An 8665-nucleotide genomic window follows, 5' to 3' on the forward strand; every position below is an offset into this window, starting at 1 on the left:
AGGTATACCCTATAGTGTGAGGTTAACTATATTAACATATTTTTGGTGCATTTTAGGGCATTTTCGAGAATGTCAGATTAAACTATTTTTGTTCGATTTTAGATTTTCTTCACTGTAGTAGCGTTTGGTGTGCTGGTAAGGCTTCATCGACTTCGCATCTTCAAGATCATCATCAATAGCTTTATCAACATTATCATCATTGTCATGGACTTTGTATCCTACCAATAACATTTCTACAGTCTACACTCTTCCAATTTTTATACACTTTGTAGATTTCTTTGTTACATTAGTGATCTATTGTGGCAGCCATCCTAGTTGTAGTCTCAGTAGTGGGCATTGATAGTATATGTAAAAGTAGTTGGGATATTTGTATTTTGTGTTAGAGATTTGTTATTTTTGTAGGCTAAAATGGTAAGCAGTGATGTATTTGGGATGCTTTCCATTGAGGGTAAGCTTGATTGGACTAACTACTTCTTGTGTTCCCATGTTTTAATCACCAAAAGGCTTTAGAATGTTGTTATTGACATTGAGGCACACCCTATCTCACCAATGTAAGTTAATACAGGTACTTTAGATGCTGATACTAGTTTAGATATAATTGTGGCACAAGCTAGGTGGGATGATAGAGATTATGGGTGATATGCCATCACTGGTTCATAGGTTGTATGTCACAGCCACTTAAGTGTATTAGAGTTATGACATAGTTATAGCACCAACTCACGTAATCGGGTTCACACTATGGATCGACCTTTGTATGTTATAGTAGAAGAATACTTTCCCTTATAGTACGTACTCTTATCTCTTTATGTTATGATTGTTAGAGAAGATAAGAGAATAGAAGAAAATTCATCCAACCATCTCTCTTATATGCTTATCTACTCATGTATGTGTATTTACTTGTAAGGAGCTCAAGCTCACCCTCTGCCCCACATTCTTCTTATGGTATCACACCAATTTGTGTTGTGAAGAGCTCAAGAAGAAAGCAAAGGAAACAATACAAGGGTAAGATTAACTTCATCTCTTTCCTTTTGATTTGGAAGAAAATCTCCACAGGTAGCTGCTAGGCAAAGAGTGGTTGGCATGCACAATCGTAAGGTGCATTATCTCATCTTAAGGTGCCCAAAAGGAAATTTTATCATGCGGAACAAGGTCCATAGGACCTTATTGATTTCAAAATTGGGATTTGAGGCCATTTTAAGTCCCATTTTGCTTGTTCAAGTTTTCCTCATATACTCCATGAAAGTATTGATTTTAACTATATATGCCCAATTTCTGGTTCGATCTAAAGTTGTCTGATAGTCTATCCCAGAGTATCAGTGTGAGAAGTTGGACAAAAACAACTTCCAAGCATGAAAGTTTAGGGATGAGAAACTTCCTCATGGGAAAAGGATACTGGGAGTTTATTTCAGGTGTGATGAGAAGGAGCCGAAGTTTTTGGAAGAAAATGCCACTCCTCTTTAAGTCATGGCATGAGAGAGCCAACAAAGTGATGTATTAGCTATCTGTTAGTGTGTTGGGATACTAAGATTGGTCATATACCGGATGGAGCAACACCTAAGGATGCATGGGATACCTTGGTTAAGTTTTATAGCACAAGTACCAAGGCAAGAAAGATGCAATTGAAGCAAGAGATGCATAACGTGCACATGAATAAGATGAGTGTAAGTGATTACTCACATTGAAAGTAAAAGGGCTTGTAAATACCCTTGGCTCCATTTGAGCTCCTATGGATGATATGCATCTTCAAGCAAGCAAGGGAACTATGTATCTTCAAGCAAGCAAGCTAAAGATACAAGTTTTTTACCTATATGTGATGCAGCATATGCTTAGTTCCAAGACTAAAAAAACAAGAAACCTTGGAGATATATGGTATGTTAATTCGGGTGGTTCTAACCACATGACGAGTGATGAAGAGTAGTTTAGAGATATACAAAAAAAAATGGAGAAATCGAGGTATGTAGAAACAAGTGTGATGATGATGTGCATCTTATTGCAGATGTTGGTAAGTTTCCATTAACTATGCAGATGGAAAAATGAAGTACTTGTTCTAAATATTACAAAGAACCCGATTTAATTAGACAAATGGTCACAGGTGTAGCTCGAAGAACCCCCATCCAATATATAGCCATAACATTCTCCACCAAATGAACTGACCATAAGGAAGAGACTTGCCACAATAGTAGCCCTTTTATACGACCTATGTGAGCTGTAGTACCAACTTTTGCATCAAATATGAAGGCATTCCTAGTTAACCCAATATGCCACAAACCTTTCCACCTAAAAAATGAAAGAAAACTGAATGTTCTGGGTTATTTGGCCCATTTGAAATCTTACTAAAAATCTAGTCTTTAGCCTATCTGTCAACGGAGCCCATACGTGAGAAAGAAAATCCCACACCTTCTTTGTCACTGGACATGAAATGAAAAGATGCGGACATGTTTCCAAACATGATGTACAAAACACACAATTACCAGAAACAATCCACCGCTTTCGCAAACTGATCCCCCAATGGTAGGCCTCCAACTAGAATGCACCATATGAACACCTTCCCTTGATATGTAATCTTAGACCACCAGCCCACTTCCTTCCACCAAGCCCTACTCTTCCTGATGTTCCATACCCTATTAGGCTTCTTAGTGATTCAGCACTTATCTTCTACCATCATATGGTACACTTGATTTGTTATATGCTGGATAATGTCTTGAGGCTTTCTAAATGCCCAATCTAACCAAGGTTGCTGATCCTCCAACTAAGTAAACTCTCTCTCTCTCTCTCTCTCTCTCTCTCTCTCTCTCTCTCTCTTGGATACACCAAGCGTAGAGGGTGATGGTTACACCACCTCACTTGCTTTTTCCTTAATCATGTTTGGGATACATGAAGTGCAACAACAAACTTGACATCAATGGTTTCTCCCCCTCTTTTGTTGTGTCCCTATTGTCCCTACTGCCATAATCTTGCTCTCCTACCCTTCAATCCTTTAATACTCAACCCTCTCAAAAACCAAATTAGATGTTTCACAAATATACCAAGTGCGAAGGCTAATTCAATGAGTGTTGCATACCCTTGCTTGTTGTGACGGAGAAAGGGTGTGTACGCACGTGCACGTGCACGCATGCATGGATGGGTGGGTGGGGAGAGAGACAAAGAGAGAGAGAGAGAGCGAGAGAGAGAGAGAGAGAGAGAGAGAGAGAGAGAGGATTGTGGGGTGTGAGGGAAGAGAGAGGAATACTTCTTAAGAAATACCAAATTTCAATAGGAGCAATGGCTTGGTACCATACATTCTGCTTTACCAACCCTACCCTAGATCTATTCCACCAAATGCTGGAGAAGAAAGCAATCAAAGGATCACAATCTGCATAGAGGAGACAATGATCATGACTGTGTAGAGGAGCCCACAAGCACAACTTGCACATAAGAGCTGATGACTTGCACAAGGGAGTTGACACACAAAGAAGCCGACGAGCACATGCAAAAAAAAAAGGCCAGTGGTGACGACTCCATACTGCCTCTCTCTCCTCCCCCTCTATATTATTAGACCTGGCAAGAGTGGGTGAGAGAGAGAGATACCTAGCTATTGGGAAACGCATGTGTACCTTTGTTGGGTGTTTTAGGGGGAACACCGACCTCCAAGGATTGTCAAAGGCTCTAATTGCTTTGGTCCTTGTCCTCCTCTGGCTCTCTCAATGGGTCCTTGTCCTCCATAAGCCCTCTCCGCAACTCTATGCATGTGTACCTTTGTTGGGTGTTTTAGGTACCTTTGTTGGGTGTTTTAGGGGGGACACCGACCTCCAGGGACTGTCAAAGGCTCTTAACTTCTTTGGTCCTTGTCCTCCTCTGGCTCTCTCAACGGGCCCTTGTCCTCCATAAGCTCTCTCAACAACTCTATGCATGCAAGTCAAGAGCAATGTCTCTCCTCTATCCTCTTCTCACACTTTGAAAAGTTTAACCTAATAAAATCTCTCTTCATAATAAAGCCGATGATATACTCAAGGCCAAAAACGATGTTGGAAGTTTAGTGCGCATGTGTGTATCGACAGACGATGACCTTTCGCTGAGCGATATTAAACATTACATGCTATCAATAATAAAATGCAGAAAATGTGTTACATTTAGGCTGATCGGAAAAAAGAACCTCAGTTTTAAAGGACACCAGGCTTTTTGCTTTGCCTGCATTCAGCAGAATTATATACTATTGGTACCAGTAGCTAGACATGTTAAGAGTTAAAATAGCATATTATAAGGTTGCACCAATCCCTGTATATAGAGCAGTATTCTACTTAGAACTTCACTGGCTCTTCATACACCACCAACTGCGTCTAATCTTCCACAACCACTTATGACATGATGCACCACTTAGCCACCACAGCATGATCCACAAGCAGGAAGGGCATCTGCAAATCAAACAACATTTCTCTCTCTCTCTCTCCCTCTCTCTCTCTCTCTCCACAGCTCAGCCTAGGGATTTCCATTCACTAGAATTGCAAGCAATGGCAATAATGCAAAACCCAAATTGCAGACACAAAGATGTGATAATGGCTTACTGTGGTCAATGCCCCTGACATTTGATAAACCTCGTGGTCCTTGATTTGAGCCTCCACCATAGGGCCCCCGTCCTGAACCCCCTGAGGGACCACCACCACCAGGACCTCCACCCCATCCCTCCACCAAATCCAGAGGATCTAGTGCCAGAACGCTTCTTCCCGTAGCCATTTGATGCCTCTAACTGCACAAAACATTCAAGATCATGAGTCAAGCAATAACCTGGCCTCATAGAACAAAAGTCGAGGAATAATCTATCAATATAATTAATCAAATTTTTTAAAAAAAATCTACAGCTGAAGGAAGTAGCTTTTCCGGGTTAGGTACTGACATTTTCTATAAGTTTTACAATATGTTTCTTCTGGCGCAATAGAAAATAGCATTAACCAGTTCATGCAATAAGGCCTGTACAAGGTGCTATTTTACTACTTTTAACAACTGATAGCTTGCCAACATACACCCCTAAAACACTTTACTTCGTTTACTTTACTTACTACAGAGTCAATGTTCAAGGGTGCTTATTTGGGCCATGAGAGGACAGTGCCAAAACTTGAAACATAAACCTTTACCTGCACCTTGAAGCAAGCTCCTTCACGTGGAGCCCTAGTGCGACACTTCTCTGCAATTGACCAACCTAGCTATATCCTTCATGTGGAACCCTTGTGCAACGCTTCTCTGCCATTGACCTACCAAGTTATATCCTTCACATGGAGTACCCAATATTGGCCATGGGTTCCTCCTCTGACATGCCTGGGGTGAATTTATAATTGCCATAAGCTTTCATTCCCATTTGTAGCAGAACAGCAATGTGAACACATGGTGGACAGAAACTCAGGCAAACCAGACTTTGTAAGCGCAACCTCCTGGATTTGGGTGGGGCTCCTTCCTTACCAATATCCCCAGCACCCAAAAAAGGGAGGTATCTACTCTCCCATGCTTTGTAAGAAGAGGACATAATGTAATACACTAGACAATGTTAATTTCTTAGTAATTTTTGCCTACTCCGGCTCTCTAACTTAAAAAAACTGAAAGTTACAATAGGGGCCCCTAGTATTTATAAGTACAAATTTGATTAATTGGTTAAAAGGAGGGAGGAGATTACGTAGATAGCCTAAGATTACTAACCTTTATCTATGAGGGGGAAGGCCATATGCGGGGGGAGGGGGGGCGGGGGGGGGGGGGGGGGGGGGGTATTAAGATAATGTGTTAGCAAATACAGTGGATGCAAAGTACTGTAAATGATGTTACAGAGTGTGTGTAACCCCACCAAGAAATGCAGCATCTAGCCATGTATATATGCTAGTTGGTGACAGTTGCTTCATGCTAAAAATTCACAGATACATGTTATATATAGCCAATACATTGAATCATAGATGTGGGCAATCACAGTCTTAGAACTAGCATGGTAGCAACAGAGAACAGGGATGTCAACAACCTAGCCCTGCTGCAAAGACAAGCATGTGCCATCTACTTTAGGGTGTCCAGATCAAGCATGACCTTCAGTATCATGACTATCATCATGGTCAGCTGAAGCAACATCAGAAAAACTGAAAAACATCGATTCTAGTTCTCATGTTCCTGATGGGCACCTGAACAAGGGTAGCTTGTTGTGATTGCAGTGGACATCACATAATCACAACCAAAAGGATCAATTTGGTTGACATTCATTGCTCTATATTATCTGGTCCAAGAAAAAGTGCTAATTTTGCAACAAGTGGAGAACTTGTCAAGATGCTATGAGCTCTCAGGGGATGAGATCCACAAGGCATGACAGTGACCAAGGGAAGCGTTCCCTACATGCTTCACTAAATGAGGTTATGCTAGTCCGCATGGGAAGACTAAACCAAAGATCTGAGCCAAACATCTACATTGAATGGGACTACGAGCGGTGTGAGTTTGTGCCCAGGGAGGGGAGGTCCCAAGTTCAAATCCCTGCAGGCTCCTCCTCGGCATCTGGGCACGTTTGTAGCCATAATTGTATCGCCTGCAGGGAGGAGACCAAGCTGCCTTCTGGTGGGCACTCAAGTTGCTACTACAGAAGGATCTACTCAAGGGGGGGCAAGGCCTTACCACAATTAATGTTAAATCGAGGGCCGGTTACGTCGTACAAACACTATTTTTAGATATTGTCGTACAGGCGGCACTTACAGAAAACATTGTCCTGATGAAGACCATGATGAAGTTCAAAACACCCCAGAACAGATCGGAGATGATGCTGATCCTTAGCAGAGATCGCCTTGCTTTTATGTTTCCTGAAATGCAAAGAACGGCATCAAGGAAACGCTTGATCCTTTCATCGCACAGCATCAGTATTAGGGTTTCAAGGACAATAAAACATAATTGCAACTGAAGTTTTTGACTCACGTTCGAAAGGGTTAAAAGGGTTTGGAATTAGGGTTCCCAGGGACGATACACTTACCTCCTTCAACGTACGCCATCGCTTCTGCGAACCAAGCGGAGAAACTGCGGTTCTTAAATGGGAAATTATTAATTGGCGTGATTGATGAGAGAGAGAGAGAGAGAGAGAGAAAATATTTGAGTTTATGTAAAAAAAGATATATAAATATTTAATTTATGGTATATATACTATTAACTAGAATGCTTGGGTACCCTTATCTTCTTGATTGCTTGCACATGTGCATTGTCAATGTATTTTGAAAGAAGGTGTGTCCTTCCGTTTGCATTGTCAACGTACTTTGAAAGAACATGTGTCCTTCCATTCACGTATAAATATCTTGAAGCGCTTGAATGAAGATGGACACTCTAACCCATACCATTTCTACAGCACGTCCTCTTCATATGCGTGCTATATACGTGTCTTTCTCAAGTTTATATGAACAGCTTATAGAGCTCGAACGAGCATGAACATCAAGGCTATGATTATATTCGACGTGAGGAATCGATGGACATCGACAGAGATCTCAAAGTACATCGCAAGGTAGATAATTCCAAATTCATTACCACATTTGAATCTGAGTTACACGTCATTCATCAAGATATAGGATTTTCGTGCTCGTTTATGTGAGTGAAGTTTTAAAAAAAAACCATACAGAAAGTATGGCGGGGAGTTGGCACAGTCCCCCCCAAAATTCTATAAACATAGGAGAACGTGCCCTTCCCTCGTTTCCCGAATAGCACTTCAATATCGAAAGTGGACCAAAACACCTTCAGTGTTGAAGGCGGCCATTAGTCCTACATATTGATTCATGATACAAAACTCATTTTCAAATGTGGTAATGAATTTGTAATTTTCCTTTTGAATCCCCATCAAACATAAGAATAGGCTTTAAACTCATCGATTGTGGATGTTAGTCTAGCATTGCTTTCAAGTATGCTTTATTCATGTTCAGTCGAGTATTTCAAATATGTTCTACACTACATGAAGGATGCTATTCAAGCACTCACACAAAACACGGTAAAAGAATTTAAAAAAATAATCTTGTTTTGCAAGCTTCAAAGCATGGAGTGCACCCGGTTTTAATGTTCCACAGTGCCTCAATCGCCCATTCAACCCCCGCTGATGAGTCTGGCAGAGAATCTACAGCATCACGTTGGGCACTGGAATTGGGCATCATCTTTGTTGTGTTCCTAGCCCAATTGACAGGGTTCTTGGTAGCGTTGTGATTTCTGCACAAAGCTTATGCTCGGAAAGGGGGGCACTCTGATCAGGTATTGGGCGGCCAAGAGGTGCCCATTAGGTACACCTATAAGAAGCTGGAGGCTGCCACCATTGATGGATTTCGCCTGAGATTGGGCTCTAGTGTATTCGGGACCATTTTGCACACCTATATTGCACACCGATGGATTCCACCTGAGATTGGACTCTGCTGAGCTTAAGCTTTGCACACATGTATTACAATCTAAACTTAATGGCGAGGGACAGGTCCATGTGCCCCACGTCCTAGGTGAGGGCGAAGTATTTAGCAAGGGGTCTTCTGATAGCAGGGTGAGAGACCGTATGCCGATTTCTTTGACCATGGCCTGCAGTTGCCACATGGCGAGGTCCCGATGCTCGTCTTTAGACATTTTCATAGGGTTTTTGACATTTTCTTAGGGTTTAAAGCTTCGGATGCTGCTGGAAATAGTACAGAATGAGCTCGTGTGGATGCTTTAAAAATTTCACACC

The 8665-nt window shown here is 41.6% G+C and overlaps 1 pseudogene across 1 annotated transcript; it reads right to left on the minus strand.

Moving 5' to 3' along the window:
- Nucleotides 1-4052: 4052 nt before the first annotated feature.
- Nucleotides 4053-7110, minus strand: LOC147641775 (uncharacterized; annotated as a pseudogene). Its single transcript, XR_015266083.1, has 4 exons — nucleotides 6959-7110; nucleotides 6688-6791; nucleotides 4542-4723; nucleotides 4053-4391 (listed from the first exon to the last, which is right to left on the minus strand). The product of XR_015266083.1 is annotated as an uncharacterized LOC147641775 (transcript).
- Between the last annotated feature and the right edge of the window lie 1555 nt (nucleotides 7111-8665).

This window comes from Cibotium barometz, chromosome 1 (assembly GCF_041138505.1).
Source record: "Cibotium barometz isolate CiBa-2024 chromosome 1, ASM4113850v1, whole genome shotgun sequence".
In the NCBI taxonomy this organism is placed as follows: Eukaryota; Viridiplantae; Streptophyta; class Polypodiopsida; order Cyatheales; family Cibotiaceae; genus Cibotium; species Cibotium barometz.